This window comes from Equus quagga, unplaced genomic scaffold, assembly GCF_021613505.1.
Source record: "Equus quagga isolate Etosha38 unplaced genomic scaffold, UCLA_HA_Equagga_1.0 200856_RagTag, whole genome shotgun sequence".
Classification (NCBI taxonomy): domain Eukaryota; kingdom Metazoa; phylum Chordata; class Mammalia; order Perissodactyla; family Equidae; genus Equus; species Equus quagga.
The window spans coordinates 1,839-16,703 of record NW_025798458.1 but is presented as its reverse complement, the minus strand read 5'-3'; the positions used below and the strand labels follow the sequence as shown (position 1 = coordinate 16,703).

The window sequence follows — 14,865 nt, the reverse complement described above, 5'->3', positions numbered from 1 at the left end:
GATTGGCAATAGTTGTTAGCCCAGGTGCCAATCTTTAAAAAAAAAGAAAGAAGAGTGGCAGCAGTTGTTAGCTCAGGTGCCAATCTTAAAAAAAAAAAAAAAAGATATGTAGGGGTAAAAACTTGTCACAGTGGAATGAAAAATAAAGAGCCTGAATGGTATATGCATACACACTCCTAGTTATGCAGACACACACATGCATATCTATATATATTATTGTGTATATATATATAGGTAGTGTATTATCATAGTTAATCTTCAAAAATATCATATGCAGAAGGAATTACTATCACATGGTTAAATGAATACATAAACTTATGAGATGTTGCCCAATGTCCCACAGCTAATGAATTGAGGAAGCAAGATTAGAACTAGGTCTGAGTTTCTCCAGCACAAGGGTCCTCTCTGTAGCACACCCCTTAATAGGGAGGAGCCAGATTCCCTAGGATGTGGGGTATGAGGGAGATCTCAGGTGATGCTGATCTGTAGAAGGAACTGAGAGCATCATGGGAAAATCTTGGGTGCCAGGAGACAGAGGTTGATATGCTCAATCCGTGTAGCCATTGATGAAGCAGGAGCAGGTCATGGTAATGGCTAAACCCAAGTTGAGCTACTTCATGACCAAAGTGCTCTCACAGATGATATGATGTAGACGGTGAACACCGTGGACAGTTAATAGCCTGGACTTTGAAATTAGATTGAATTTCATCATCTAGTGATGTTGCTGCTTAGTAGCCCTTACTAAATTAAATTTAATCGGATTCATTTCATCATCAGTAATAAATGAACTAGGACTTATGTGATAGGGATGTTATGGGAATTAATAATAAAATGTTTGTAATATCTCCCTCATTTCCTAGCACATGAGCACTGATCCAGATTGGTGTTGATTAATTTTCTCTGTGATTTGAAATAATTAATGTTAAAAATGAATATTAATCTACTTTAACTAGTAATAGCTTTTCTATGAAAAATAATTAATTGATTAAAGAATCATAGATCATTTCTTCATTTCATCTTTTGGATAATAAATATATTTTTTTAAATCTTCAAATATCTTTATTTCATCTTACACATAGACATCTGAGTATGCAATTCCAATTTTTTTCCTAAACGTTCTTTATGGCTTTGCTATTTTATAATCAGCTATCAATCAATCTTGTTTTATTTGTGGTGAGGACGCTAAACGTAAAAACTAACGTCTTAACAAATTTTTATGGAGTTGCTGTTCCACAGATATAAAGTTTCAGTTCTGCAAGATAAGTAAGTTCTAGAGATCTGCTGTACAACATTCTGCCTATACAATCATGAGTTGCTTAAGGACAAGGGACGTACTAAGAAATGTGTTGTTCGGCGATTGTATCTTTGTGCAAACGTCATAGAGTGTACGTCCAAAAAACTATTGGCACAGCCTACTACACGCCTACTCTGTATGGTACTAATCCTATGGGACCAACGTCATATGTGCAGTTCACCGTTGACTGAAATGTCATTATGCAGTGCATGACTGTAGTTAACAATACTGCATTGCACACATGATCAATATTTCTTCATTAGAAAAGAAAGTTTTACCTTCCTCAAAGCTCTCATCTGGGTCATAGTCTCTGCAGCCAGAGGCCAAATGCATATGGCCTCTTGACTATTTTCAGTATGTGTACTATTAGCTGGATTACACTTTTGGTCCACCTTCAGGATCATTCTTTATCAGGTTCCCTTCAAGTACGATGAACATGGCACAAGTAAATACTTTTAGAAGGTCTAAATTTGCCATCATGCAGCCTTTATAGCTTTACCCTCTCTTGTGCAGAAGAAAGGGAAACTTATTAGTTTTTTTGTGCTTGAAATCTTTCTTTTATGGTCAACACTGGTCACTATCGTGACATTAACATGTACTGACATCTTCCATTTCATTGTTTATTGCTTCATAGCCCCATTTGTCTGGAGCCCCTGACAGAACTCTTGATCCTAGGCTGTGGCTACAGGGCCATATTGAGGCCAGGTCAGGACAAAGAATCAGCATCACTGTGCTACCACTCTGTGATACCCACTCTGACTGGTCACCAGCAGTAGTTTGCAACCTGTATGGCATTTTCCATCCATGTGACCTAATGAGACATAAACTGCCAGGATCACCTAGTTTAGCTGGGGGGTACAGGACAGGAGCCACAGCATGCAGGCATGACTGCCTCAGGTGACTTCATAGTGATGGACCTCACAGTAGTACAGTAAATGCTTTCCTCTATCATCTCAGCTTTTGAAGAAGCCACACCAGGTGGATGTGTGTGAACCTACGATATATTAGCTCTTACAGTGTATGCACAGACATTGTGATATATTATGTCATGATAGTAAGAGAAATCATTGCAAATTTACACTTTAAATAAGTTAACCAGAGCAGGTCTTTCTGATAAGAGAACATGTCAAGAGAGAGCTTTCTGATGTATAGGAGTAAGTGAGTCACACTGATATCTGGGGCGACATTCCACGATGAGAAATAGCAGGTGTAAAACTCCAGAGACCTAAGTGGTTTGCTACTTTTTACAATGAGGATGTGTTTTGGCATGGGAAAGAGAAGCAGGAGAGAGAGTAGGTCACACAAGGATCTTGGTAGAAAAGACTTCAGGTCATTCTTTCTTTCCATGAAAATGAAAGACAATATCAATCATTGAACAGATAAGGATGAGATTTGTCATATGACATGAACTAGTGTAAAGTGTTTGAAATATTACGAAAAGTCCTTTTTACCAGGTCGTGAAACTTCCTTCCTTGTTTCTCCACCTTTTCTCCTTCTCTTTCAACATGTTGGTCTTTGCTTGACCTTGATGTCTACACCATTAGTATCATTTTATTCTTACCTTACTTATTCTGCCCCCTTGTACCTTCCCAATCATTCAGGGACCTGTGAACATGAGGAGCCTCAGAAGTCAGAACAAGTAGCACAGGGAGCAGCTGCAACGGCTTCAGGACACCTGGTGAACATAAGGAGGAGGTGACCTGCCGCATCTGCCTGGAGCTCCTGACAGAATCCCTGAGCCTAGACTGTGGCCACAAGCTTCTGCCAAGCCTGTATCACTGCAAGCCACAAAACATCTGTGGTCAGCCAAAAAGGAGAGAGAAGCTGCCCTGTGTGTAGAATCAGTCACTAGCCTGTGAAACTGCTGCCTAATCGGCATGTGGCCAACATAGTGGAGAGGCTCAGGGAGGTCAAGTTTAGTTCAGAGGTGGAGCAAAAGAGATCTCCGTGTGCACCATGAAGAGAAACTCCTGCTCTTCTGTAAGGAGGATGGGAAGGTCATTTGCTGGCTTTGTGAGTGCTCTCAGGAGCACCGTGGTCACCACACATTCCTCATGGAGGAGCTTGCCCAGGAATATCAGGTAAGACACCAGGATATAAATAAGACAGAGTCGAAAATAGTACTTGATGGGAAATCTCCACGTTGCATTGCATTTTCATTTCCTTGTCAACATAGCCCTAAGCTCTGTGATCTCTTTTCTTCCTATCCTCAGCTTCCGAGGCCTGAAAGACATTTCTGTGCACTCCATCCAATTACAAAAGGATGCCTACAGTACAGACTTTTACTCAGAAGTAGATATTCTTGTACCTTGTCCTAGTAGGTGGAGATTTGGCGTGAAAGAAAAGCTCTCATTACCTCTGTGAAGAGGAGGGTTAACTGGGCAGTTTGGTGGATTGAGATATAAGTTCTTTCCTTCCCTCAGGATCAGGTTTCTTCTTCTAAGACAAAAAGTATCAGTCCTCTTTTGGGGAGAGGATGCTGACTTCCACCACTTGAGTATTCAACAACACATTCATTGCCTCAGGTTTTCTTCCAAGTCATAGATTCTAGTTGCGGTTCTCACAGCTTCTGTAAACTCTAGTGTCTCCAGAGATCAGCCTGATTGCTTCCCCATTTATCATCTCTTCTGATGCTGAAAAAGCCCATATCTTGATTCTGGTTTGATCCCTTTCCCACAGGAGAAGCTCCAGGCAGCTCTGGGGGCCTGAGGGAGGACCAGGGAAGCTGACAGCTTGGAAGCTGATGCCAGATGGGAAACAACTTCCTGGTAGTTAGGAGGAGACACTTCCTGAGGGACTTGGAATGAAATCTTGGCAGGACCCTGGGTGTTACTTACATGGAGCTCCCTTCCTCTTTGTTTCCTGACAACTGATTTGTCCAAAAGCCATTTGATTAGTCCTCTTCTTTATCTTTTCCCTGAGAGGGGTGGGGGCTAAAATGTGGACATATCACAAATGAACAAATAATTGGAGGGAGGTATTCACGTTGATGGACTCTTTGATGAGGATGGCTAGTGAATTCTGTATTCCTTTCCTTTCTTGTTTTTGAGCCTCTGACTCTTCTGAGGGAAAACATTTGGCAATGGCTCATGGTTCTGTCCTCAGTGTTCAAATTTCGGCACAGGCTGGTGGTGGAGGTGCAGGTGAGAGTCAGAAGTAATGGAGAAACTCTTGACCGTCTTGTAGAGCTGTGTGAAAGCTGAGCCACACTCAGTTATCCAAGGTGGCACAGGATTGGTCTCAATAATGCAAACTTGAGGCCATTAAGTTTGAATGCAATGCAGAAAAAAAGATAGTAAAAGTCAGCTTGCCCAGGAATTGCTCCCCTGCTTCCATCTTACTTCCCTGTGAGAAATCCCCAAATAGAATAATTCTTTTTCTGGCTCCCAGGCTCTGCCTAGAACCTCAGTACCTCTCTCTGTTTCTCATTCCTGAGGAATCAAATACAAAGTGAGAAAGAAAGCGTGCAGGCAGAGTTTAATCAAATGAGAGGTATCCTGGTCTCTGAGGAGCAGAAGGAGCTGCTAAGCTGAAGAATGAGGAGGGAGATAGTCTACGCAACCTCACTGAGGCTGAGAATGAGCTGGTGGAGCAGAGGCAGTTGGTGAGCCCTCTCATCTCAGATGTGGCGCACTAGTTGCAGGGGTGAACAATGGAGATTCTGCAGGTAAGACTTGGGAAGAAGCCCCAGCATCTGAGATCTGAGAAAAATGAGGACTAGTTTCCTTGTCTGTATTGCTCTGTTCTTTCTGGTGGTGAAACTAAGGTTCCCTTGGCCCTGCAGTACCCCTTCCTGGATCTATTTCAGAGGTTATTAGAATAATTGACATTGTGGATAACAAGGGAAAATCTCAATTTTATTAACTTATCAAATGCAGTGCAAAAATTTGACTGTGGAGAGAAGATCCATTGTCTGGTGGTATTGTATAGGGACCTATTATCTGTGGTCTCTGTTAAGCATTTATCGGGTACCTCTTCATCATCCAGCTTAGTCACGGACAAACAAGTATTCTTCAGATTCAAGAGTGCTTTTTCTTTGTTTTAAAAAAAATGTTTTCTTTTGTTTTTTAAGAAAAACTTCTTTCTCACAGTGTTTTTTTTTTTCTTATGCTTTTCGGTGAGGAAGATTGGCTATGAGCGAACTTCTGTTGCCAATCTTCTTTTTTTTTGGTCCTCAAAACCCCAGTATATCGTTGTCCATCCTAGTCGTAGGTCATTCTAATCCTCCCATGGGGCATGCTGCTACAGCATGGCTTGATGAGCAGTGTTCAGGATCCCAACTGGCAAGTCCCGAGCTGCCGAAGCGGAGTGTGCAAACTTAACCACTTGGCCGCAGGCCGGCCCCCCTGTTTTTTCTTTTTTCCTCATATTATGAGTTGAGGTTTTCTCCTTCTTTCTCTTTTTTCTTTTGCTGAAGAAGGTCTGTACTAAGCCAATATCCATTGCCAATCCTCCTCTTTTTTCTTTTTCGATTGAGGAAAATTAGCCCTGAGCTAACATCTGTGCCAGTCTTCCTCTACTTTTTTGTATGTGGGACACCTCCACAGCATGGCTGGTGAGTGGAATAGGTCCACACCCAGGATCTGAACCCTCAAACTCTGGCTGCCAAAGTGGAGTGCACAGAACTCTAACCACTTGACCACTGGGCTGGGCCCTCTGTCTCTATTTTTTTAAAACAATTTGTGAAGGACTGGTATTATTTATCTTTAAATATTCAATAGAATTCACCAGGGAAGCCATCTCATTCCAGGCTTTTCTTTTTGGAAAGCTTTAAAATAATTATTTTTTTTACTTCTATTAGCTTCAATTTGAGTTTTTATGGTTCTTGAGCCAGTTTTTGGTAGTGTAATTTTTTGTAGGAATTTACCATTTTGTCAACATTTTCTGATTTGTAGACATAAAGTTAATCATAACAACCCTTATAAACTCGTTAATTTCTACAGCACTCACAGTAATGTCACCTCTTTTATTCTTTATTTGGTGATTTGCTTTTTCACTTTTTTCTTAGTTTAGCTATGTTTGGTCAATTTTATTGAGATTTTTTAAGAACAGACTCTGCTATTTCATTGATTGTATGTATTTTTAACCTTCCTATGTCATTTATTTCTGCTCTCACCTTTAATGTTTCCTTTACACATTGTGTGCTTATGTGGGTACATGTGTGTGTGTGTTGGATATAGTTTGCTGTTCCTTTTCTAGATTTTTATTAGGTGGAAACTTAAATCACCACTTTCAAACCATCTTTTCTGATATATCATTTAATGATAAATGGATTGTTTTAGCTGTATTCCATATATTTTGATTATTTAGTTCTTATTTTTACTCACTTCAACTTACTTTCAAATTTCCTGTGGGATTTTTTTTGGTTAACTCTTGGGATATTTGAAAGTGTGTTGTTTAATTAAAATATATTTAGTGATTTCTTACTTTTTCTTCTGCTGTGGATTTCAAATTTAACTCCTCTGTAATCATAGAACATATATTTTATTATTTGAATCTTTTAAATGTATTGACAATTGTTAATGACCTAAAATATTGCATCTCGAGAAAATTTTTCTATATGGATTTGATGAGATTGTTTATTCTGGATTCATTGGGTGAAATGGTCTATAGATGTCAGGTCACTTTGGTTGATAGTATTGTCCTTGTCTTCTATATCCTTGACCGTTTTCACAGAAGCTATTCTCTCAATTATTGAAATCTCTATTATTATTGAATTGTCTATTTTTCCTTTAAATTTCACTTCGTCTGAGAAAATTTCAAAGCAAAATTTGTGATGTGTGAGGAAAATTTGAAGCTCTGTTTTTAGGTATATGTACATTTATAATTGTTATATCTTCTTGTCGTACTGAAACTTTAATCAGTATTAAATTTCCCTCTCATTCTCTCATAATATTATCTTAAGTCTATTTTGTCTAATACTGATATAGACATTAGCAATTTTATGTTTACTGTTTGTATGGCATATGTTTTTCTCTATTTGTACCTTTTCCCACATTTCTGAGTTTGAATCCAATATATGTCTGTCATACAGAGCAATAAATGAACCTTGCTTTCTATCTAGTCCAAAAGTCTCTGTCTTTTAATTGGGGTATTATGACAAGGACACCTAATGCAATTATTGATATTGTTTTCAAATTTTCCAGTTTGCTAATTGCTTCCTATGTGGCTCCTGTAATTTTTATCCTCCTCTTTCTCCTTAAGAAGCTTCTTTTGTGTTTCTAATAGGAAATTTTAAGTTTTCCTATTTTCTACCTGTGTTTTTTATTTATTTTTTTCCCTCGTGGTTGCTCTAGCGCTTGCAATATGCATGCTATCCTATCACGGTCTCCCTCAGATTAAAACAAACTGAGTTCCAGGAAAATATAGAATTTGCCTCCATCAGTGCTTCATTTCCTTTTGGTAACAACATATACCTCAGAATTTTCATGGTAACTGGGAAGAGGAGTTCTGTATTATTCTACAATTTATATCATGAGATCGATGTTTCCTTCAAGAACTGAGGATAAAGGCATAGGGAGGGGTCAATAGAGAGGGAAAAAACTAGAATTTGGAGAAGGACATAGACCAGATACTGATGAACAGGTTTAAGCTTCAAAATTCAGCTTTGACTACAAAATGATAGTCGGCTTTACTGAAGTCTCATTGTTCAGATCTCAAATTCCCACTGCAGACAGTGTGAGTTTTCATGTTGTGTGCTGTAGAGAGGGTCATGTCTAGGCTCAGCTTTCCTTATGAGGTACAGTCTTTTGGTGTTTAGTCCTTTTCCTTGTGGTGAAACAGTTGGGTATACAACAGTATTTACTACTTCAGGCACTTTTCTTCTTTTAAAAAAAATCATTTCTAAATAAGGATGAAGAACAGAACTACCTAGGATAGCAAAGATGCAAACTGTTCTTAGAGAAGTGTATATTCTGATTTAGGGCAGGCTATGCCACTGTGCAAAATTTGAATCAAGATTTGCAGGCCTGGAGGAGGCTCGAGACTGTGGGCCAGGAGCAGCAGAGGAATGGTGGGTGGCCATGGCCTTGGGGGACATTTGATAAGTGCAGAAACTGATGGCAAGTAAGGTGAATGTGAACTCCCAAGGTCAACAGCTGGGCCAGTTTACACTGGGTATGTAATGCAGTCATGAGCATAGTCTCTTACTTGTTAAAATCGGGAGCTGACCAAGAAATTCTTATGACAAAGGGAGGAATGCCATTCCCATTAACATCACGGAGAGAAACGAGGAAGATCATGGGAGTGGAAAATATTGATGATGATGACAACCTCCCCCAGCTGAAGAAATATTTCGTACTGTCCTTTCTTTGTTCCCAACTCTTAGCTGACTCAGTTTTCCCTTTTAGCTAAAAAGCCTCAGCAAAGGATTCAGGCCACCTGCAGAATGGGGGTCTTTCCACACCTCCTGCATCACTGTCTGTAGATGGCTGTCCGTCATTTATCCCCCATGGGGAACTTCCCCCTGCTAGGAGCCTTTCCCTGGGACCACACATCTTTGACACTAGTTCAGAACTGGGATGTGTCTTCTCCCTCTGCCATGCTCAGAACACTAGAAAGCACAAAACCAGGCCCTGTTTGTCAGGCACCAGGGATTCAGAGACACTCACTGTCCTCTTCTTTCCTGCCCAAGCCACCAGCATCTCTGGAGCCTCAAAATGGGATGTGTACAGGATCCGTACGAGCGTTCCATCCATTTTCCCTCCCCTGGAGCATTTCCATTTAATATGCAAGAGTTAGTACTCATGGTGAGTATTCAGAAGTTATCTCTTCGAGAAAATGGTGTCATTGAAATTGAACTTGACTGACTTGAGCTCACCTTTCAAGAATTGCTTGGAGGGAATTGCTGTGAATTGAGTGTTAGTTGAGATCAAGTGGAGAACCTCAGGAAGTTATCCCATTCTTTGGTAAGAAAGGGCAAAGATATTGCTCAACTTCAAGATTTCCAAGTGTTGGAAATGGTTCTAATGATAAGTGAAAATAATTTTCTGTTCAGAAATGCTGCATCCACACTGACTGGAAGGTCTTGCTACAACAGCAGAGCTTCAAAAATGACTTCATAATACAGCAAGGACTTTTATTACTGAGTATTGTGGCAGTGCGTGTCACTTCTGGGCCAAGGACAAGCCATTGATCTAAATGCCTTGTCTGCTCAGGAAGGCCCCTGGTGCCACTGCACAGTATACACTGACATTGTTCTGCCCAGATACAAAGCCCCTGTTCCCCAAGCAGTGGTGTCACACTTCCAAGATTCTCAGTGCACAAGAAGCCTATTGCTTGAAACTGTGAACAGTTGAGAAGTGGCCTGGAGAGGCAGAAGCCAGTGGCTGTCTATCCAGTGTGTTTTACATGCAGAATGTAAGAGAGTTGTCTAAGCAGAAGCTGAGACAGAGCAGAGCCTGTTTCTAGGCCCTCCTGTTGACAGTGCACCTGAAGGGCCTGGATGCACTGTTCTTGGTGTTCCATGCTCCCAACTCTCCTGAAATGTGAACTGACTAGAGAAAAATACTAGGTAAAGCACAAATATTGGGCAAGGGAATTTTGGTGTGACGTGGGGCTGTTCGGTCACACAGAACATATGGACACATTTATCAATGTTATTCGGGTTAAAGTCATTGAGAATACAGTTACCTAATTGTAAATATCTGTAAACCAAAAGTGTTTTCCCTTCCCCCTGCTTTTTCTTTTGTAAACACTCATGACAGCTTCTCTGTCTCCTCTGCCATTACCTGGACTGTCATCTCTGCTTTAATCCCCTTCATAGTGACTAGAAGGCTCTCCGTGCTTTCTGAAACAGCAGCCACTTTTTTTGTTTTTTAAACTGAAGCAATCCCTGTCATCTATGTGCTTAAACGCGCCAAATGAGAAAAGAACCAACATCGCCAGCCATGTTCTCCACTCGCATTTTCTGCTAGAATGAAAAGCAATGTTTTCTTTAAAGATTTTATTGTTCCTTTTTCTCTCCAAAGCCCCCCAGTACATAGCTGTATATTTTTAGCTGTGGGTCCTGCTAGTTGTGGCATGTAGGATGCCGCCTCAGCATGGCTTGGCGAGCGGTGCCATGATCGCGCCCAGGATCCGAACCAGCAATACCCTGGGCCACTGAAGCAGAACGTGCGAACTTAACCACTCAGCCATGGGGCCGTCCCCGAAAAGCAATTTTTGAGACAGATTCTGTTGTTACTTTAAAGGCCATTGTGATGAATTCAGCTAAAGCAATTAACGTGTTTAATTTTAGGTCAAAGATAAAGGTTATTTTGAAATTATTTGGATTTTTACACAACTCTGTAATCTGTTGCTTTAGAAAACAAATTGATCTGATGGATCACCCCTACCACCACCAATCCTGTTCATAAAGTCAATTGTCAGTCTATCAGGCTTTGTTCTGGAAAAACAAACATCTTACTAAATTCTTCAATATGGCAACATAATTTTTTAAAGAATGCCTTCAAGGATTCTTTTCCTCTCCTTCAGTGTCACTGATGTTAACAGAAAAGCCGGGCTCTTGTTGAAACAAACAGCTGAACATTGAATCAGAATGAGAACACTTTGACCAATAGTAGAGCAGAGGTTTGAAGCTAGCTGTTGAAGAGCCTTCCTGCTGTGAAAAGAAGATTTTTCCCCATAGAGCCTACAGTTTCCAAAGAAATTCAATGTCTTAACTTGGTTTATTTCATTGGAACTCTAGGACTGAGAGAGATGGTGCAGAAGATGTCAGTGGAAGACAATGTTGTGCTAAGATAATGGCCTCCTGCTCTGCCTAATTGCTTAGTTGAGATTGAGGTGAGTTCAAGGCCAACTTTATGGAGTGACTCTGGTCAGTGATGGAATTGTATTCCGTCGATGACTGATGGTGACTTATGTCCCCTCGTACAGTGTTTGCACAGCAAAGGTTACTTGTTACCCCCTTTCTCTGAAGTGCTTTAAAGAAGAAACCTCCCTTGTCTTTCAACCAATCCGAAGCTAGTTTATCTAGAGATACTATCCTTTTTTTCCCCTTCCTTTTGAAAAAAGTTACAATGTATTAATGTAATTAAAGCTAGTTCTATCCTGGAATTAATAAATTCAGTATTAATTCATGTCTAAATCACTGCGGTTAAAACACTTCCAGACATCTGGGTCAATTAGAGATTCTCAGAAGCAGGGGAGACCCCTGGCTGGAAAAGGAGTAGCTCCAGGGCATTTTCTGGGCTTAGAAACAGGCTAGCAAGGGGCTGTCATCTCCAGTGAGAGATGGGCCAACACTGGTCTCTCTTCTCTTTTAGAAAGTCCTCTGTGGTCAACTGATTCCTGCCCATGGCAGTGGGAGAAGACTACACCATTGCTGGTAGGTGAGTTTGAAGTCTTACTCTACACATTCAGAGAAACAGTTTTGTATGATTTGTGGAATTTCTAACATGGATCTTTTTTAGCTTTATTAACTATGAATTCACCGCCCCTCCTCCACTGCATTTGAAAGCTTGTGTTTGTACTGTATAAACATTCATTGAAATTTTTTTCTTCAATAAATTTTTTTCTGCATGGCTGACAGTTCAAGGATAACAAATAATATTACAATTAAATATCAACTGACTGAAAAGAAAGAATTAGTAGGACTGTAGGAAAAGGTGTATCTTGGACCTGCTGGATGAAAATGAAAGTGCCTGGCTTGCGATCAACGTAAATATCTGTATGTATCTCTCTGTCTCTATCTCTATCTATTCATAGGAAGACGGATACACACACATGCATACACTTGCATATACACATATGGGTACATATGCATGTAATCATTTGTATAAATATATGTATATACATTAACATCATCGTGATTAGACTTTAAAAATATATGAGAGAGAGAGAAATTTACATCAGGAGGTTAAAAGAGTTTAGAAACTGTAGCTATAAATGAGACAGGCGTAGACATGAAAATGGATAATATTATACTGAGCCACTTCATGATCAGTGTGCTATTGCAGATGCCACGAAGAAAATATGTCCTCCTTTTAGGGTAGAGAATGAACGTTGTAAGTGGATGGTTAAAAGTCTGATAAATAAAGGAAAAGTGATAGGATATATTGGAGTATATGTGGAAGCCGTTTTCTTTAAAACAAATTTGGCCTGACCTTCTTTTTCCACAAAGGCCTGATGTGGTCTGTTGAGCATGTGTTGTACATCTGCTTTAAACATTGGCAATGTCCCAAAGCTGAGAACCCAAAGTCCTTAAAGATAGGGATATTGCCTCCTCATATCAGTATTTCTTTAAGGATAAGCATTTGTTCTCAGAAACTAAGGATTTAACTGCTTTAATTCATCTCATGACCACTGACCCACGGACCACCGACGTGCTGTGGTCACCATGTGACCCCTGACCTGCTGTGCTAGCAAAGCTTCTCGTGACAGGAGTGAAAAGGATATTCCTGTCATATATGATGTTTGTTCTTTGTTCCAAGATGGGATATAACCACTCTGTGCACCCCACTTCTTCAGAGAGCTTTCTTCTTGGTGGAAAAGTTATCCTGGGCTATCGTCCTCAAATTAGCTCATAATAAGCTCTTCCCAAATTTGATTTATAGATTCGTTATGGATTATTGCATTGACAAGAATGGACTCTGAAAACAGAACAGGTTTCATACAATGATGATATAATCACTTAGGGGCCCTTATCAAATTTACTAATTTCTATGGATTTCAATTTCTCACTTACAAAATAAATAAAAAGAATAAAACTTACCCGATGGGTATATTGTGGGAATTAAATAAGAAAATATTTGTGATATCTTCTGCTATTTCCTAGCACATAAGCATTGACCCAAAGTGATGTCCATTCATATCTCTTCATGGCTTCTTTTCTGACTTGAATAAGTGATTGTAAGAAAGCATATTCATTCACTTTAAAATAATTAACTTTGGTTTATTTCTTGAAATAGTATAATTTGAATCAGAAATCACAATCTTTAAAAATTTGTTTTATCCACTTATAAAATCAGTATTACATTATTATAAAAACAACTTTTTTCTCTTTGACAAATAAAAATGGCAAGCAATAGGATATATTGGAGTATAAGAGGAAGCCATTTGGTATAAACCTAATTCGGCCTGACTTTGTTTTTTCCAAAAGGGCCTGACCGTGGCTATTGAGCATGCTTTGTATATCTGCATAGACATTTCCTATGGCCAGAACAAAGGCCCTTGAGATAAGGGTGCAACTTCCCCTGACATTGCATTTCCTTAGGGATAAGCATCTTTCCTTAGGCTAGGAACTGATTGCTGCACTCACCTTTGACCACCCAGCTCACCTGTGACCACTCAGCTGGAGACAACAGACTGCCACCCTGCTGTGTTCACTGAGACAGAAGACCTACCTGCTGTTTCCATCAATTGCTGTGCTGACAGAGCAGTCTCGCGACTATTGTAAAAGGGACATTTCAATCCTATGTGAAACATCCTCTCTGGGGGTATATAACCACTCTGTGCACCCCACTTCTTTGGTGCCCTTTCTTCCTTCGGAAAGAAAGTCCCCGGGTTATAATCCTCACATTTAAGCTCAGAATAAACTCACCCAAATTTTCAATTATAGATTGGTTATGGATTATTTTCGTCGACATCACCATCTTCTTCTACAATTATAATAGCCTCTGTAACCTACCTCAACATACTAGACTAAAATGTTATTCATTTTCTGTTGCTGTGTAAGCAATTACCACAAATTTAGTGGTAGGCTTAAATTTCAGCTTAAAAGAACACACGTTTATTATGTCACAGTTTCTCCAGACTGGATTCTGGGCACAGCATAGCTGGGTTCTCTCCTTTAGGTTCTCACAGGGATGTCCTTGAGGGGAACAGAGTTTGCCACCCCAAACTATGCTTCTTTGGGAGATGGATTATTTTCAAGAAACAGAAGACTCACGAAGTTTTTCTTGTTAATTCCCCCTTCACTGCCTAAATGAATTTAGATAAATTGCCTGTGGGAGGAACAAAGCTATCCACAGAGATATCTACAAAGAATACTGGCCACATGTGGTGGGGGAGACATGACAGGGCCTAGAGTTGAGAGTCCTTTCCATGTCCTGTTGTCTCTGGAGGACCTGCAAACATTTCTTTACCAAATATTTGCTTTTACATCCCCATGTGAATTGCCTTTCTCCTCTTTGAAGTCCAAAATGAGTAACCCCGACATCCTCCTTTGTCTTTAGCTGAAGATGGTATTTAAGACGGTGGCTTCAGATATTTTAGTGATCTGCTCAATTGTCTTGGCTTTTTGCCGTTTATACACGTCATTAATTTTTTTTTTTATTTTCTCCTATTATTCTGTCTCATGTCAATTTAATTGTTGGGCCAGCCCAGAAAAACCTAGAGGGCCATGGTGACTTCAAGAATGCCTGGGGGAAGCCTGGGTTCAGATCAAACCATCCTAATGTTGCTCCCAGAAGTCCCGGCTGGGAAACAGTGTCTGCCTGAGCTACCATTTCACCAGGCTCTCCAATGACTCCCTCCTTCCTAGAAAACTTGTGTCCAAATCCTGAGGGGCAGCCCCTGTGACTCATCCAGGAATTGTTTGCCCTGTCCCTGTCTGTGGGCCTACGGGTGGG

At 40.1% G+C, this 14,865-nt stretch overlaps 1 pseudogene; it reads left to right on the top strand.

Annotated features, from left to right (window-relative positions):
* Positions 1-2,895: 2,895 nt before the first annotated feature.
* Positions 2,896-14,200, top strand: LOC124233380 (tripartite motif-containing protein 5-like; annotated as a pseudogene).
* The last annotated feature ends 665 nt before the right edge of the window (positions 14,201-14,865 follow it).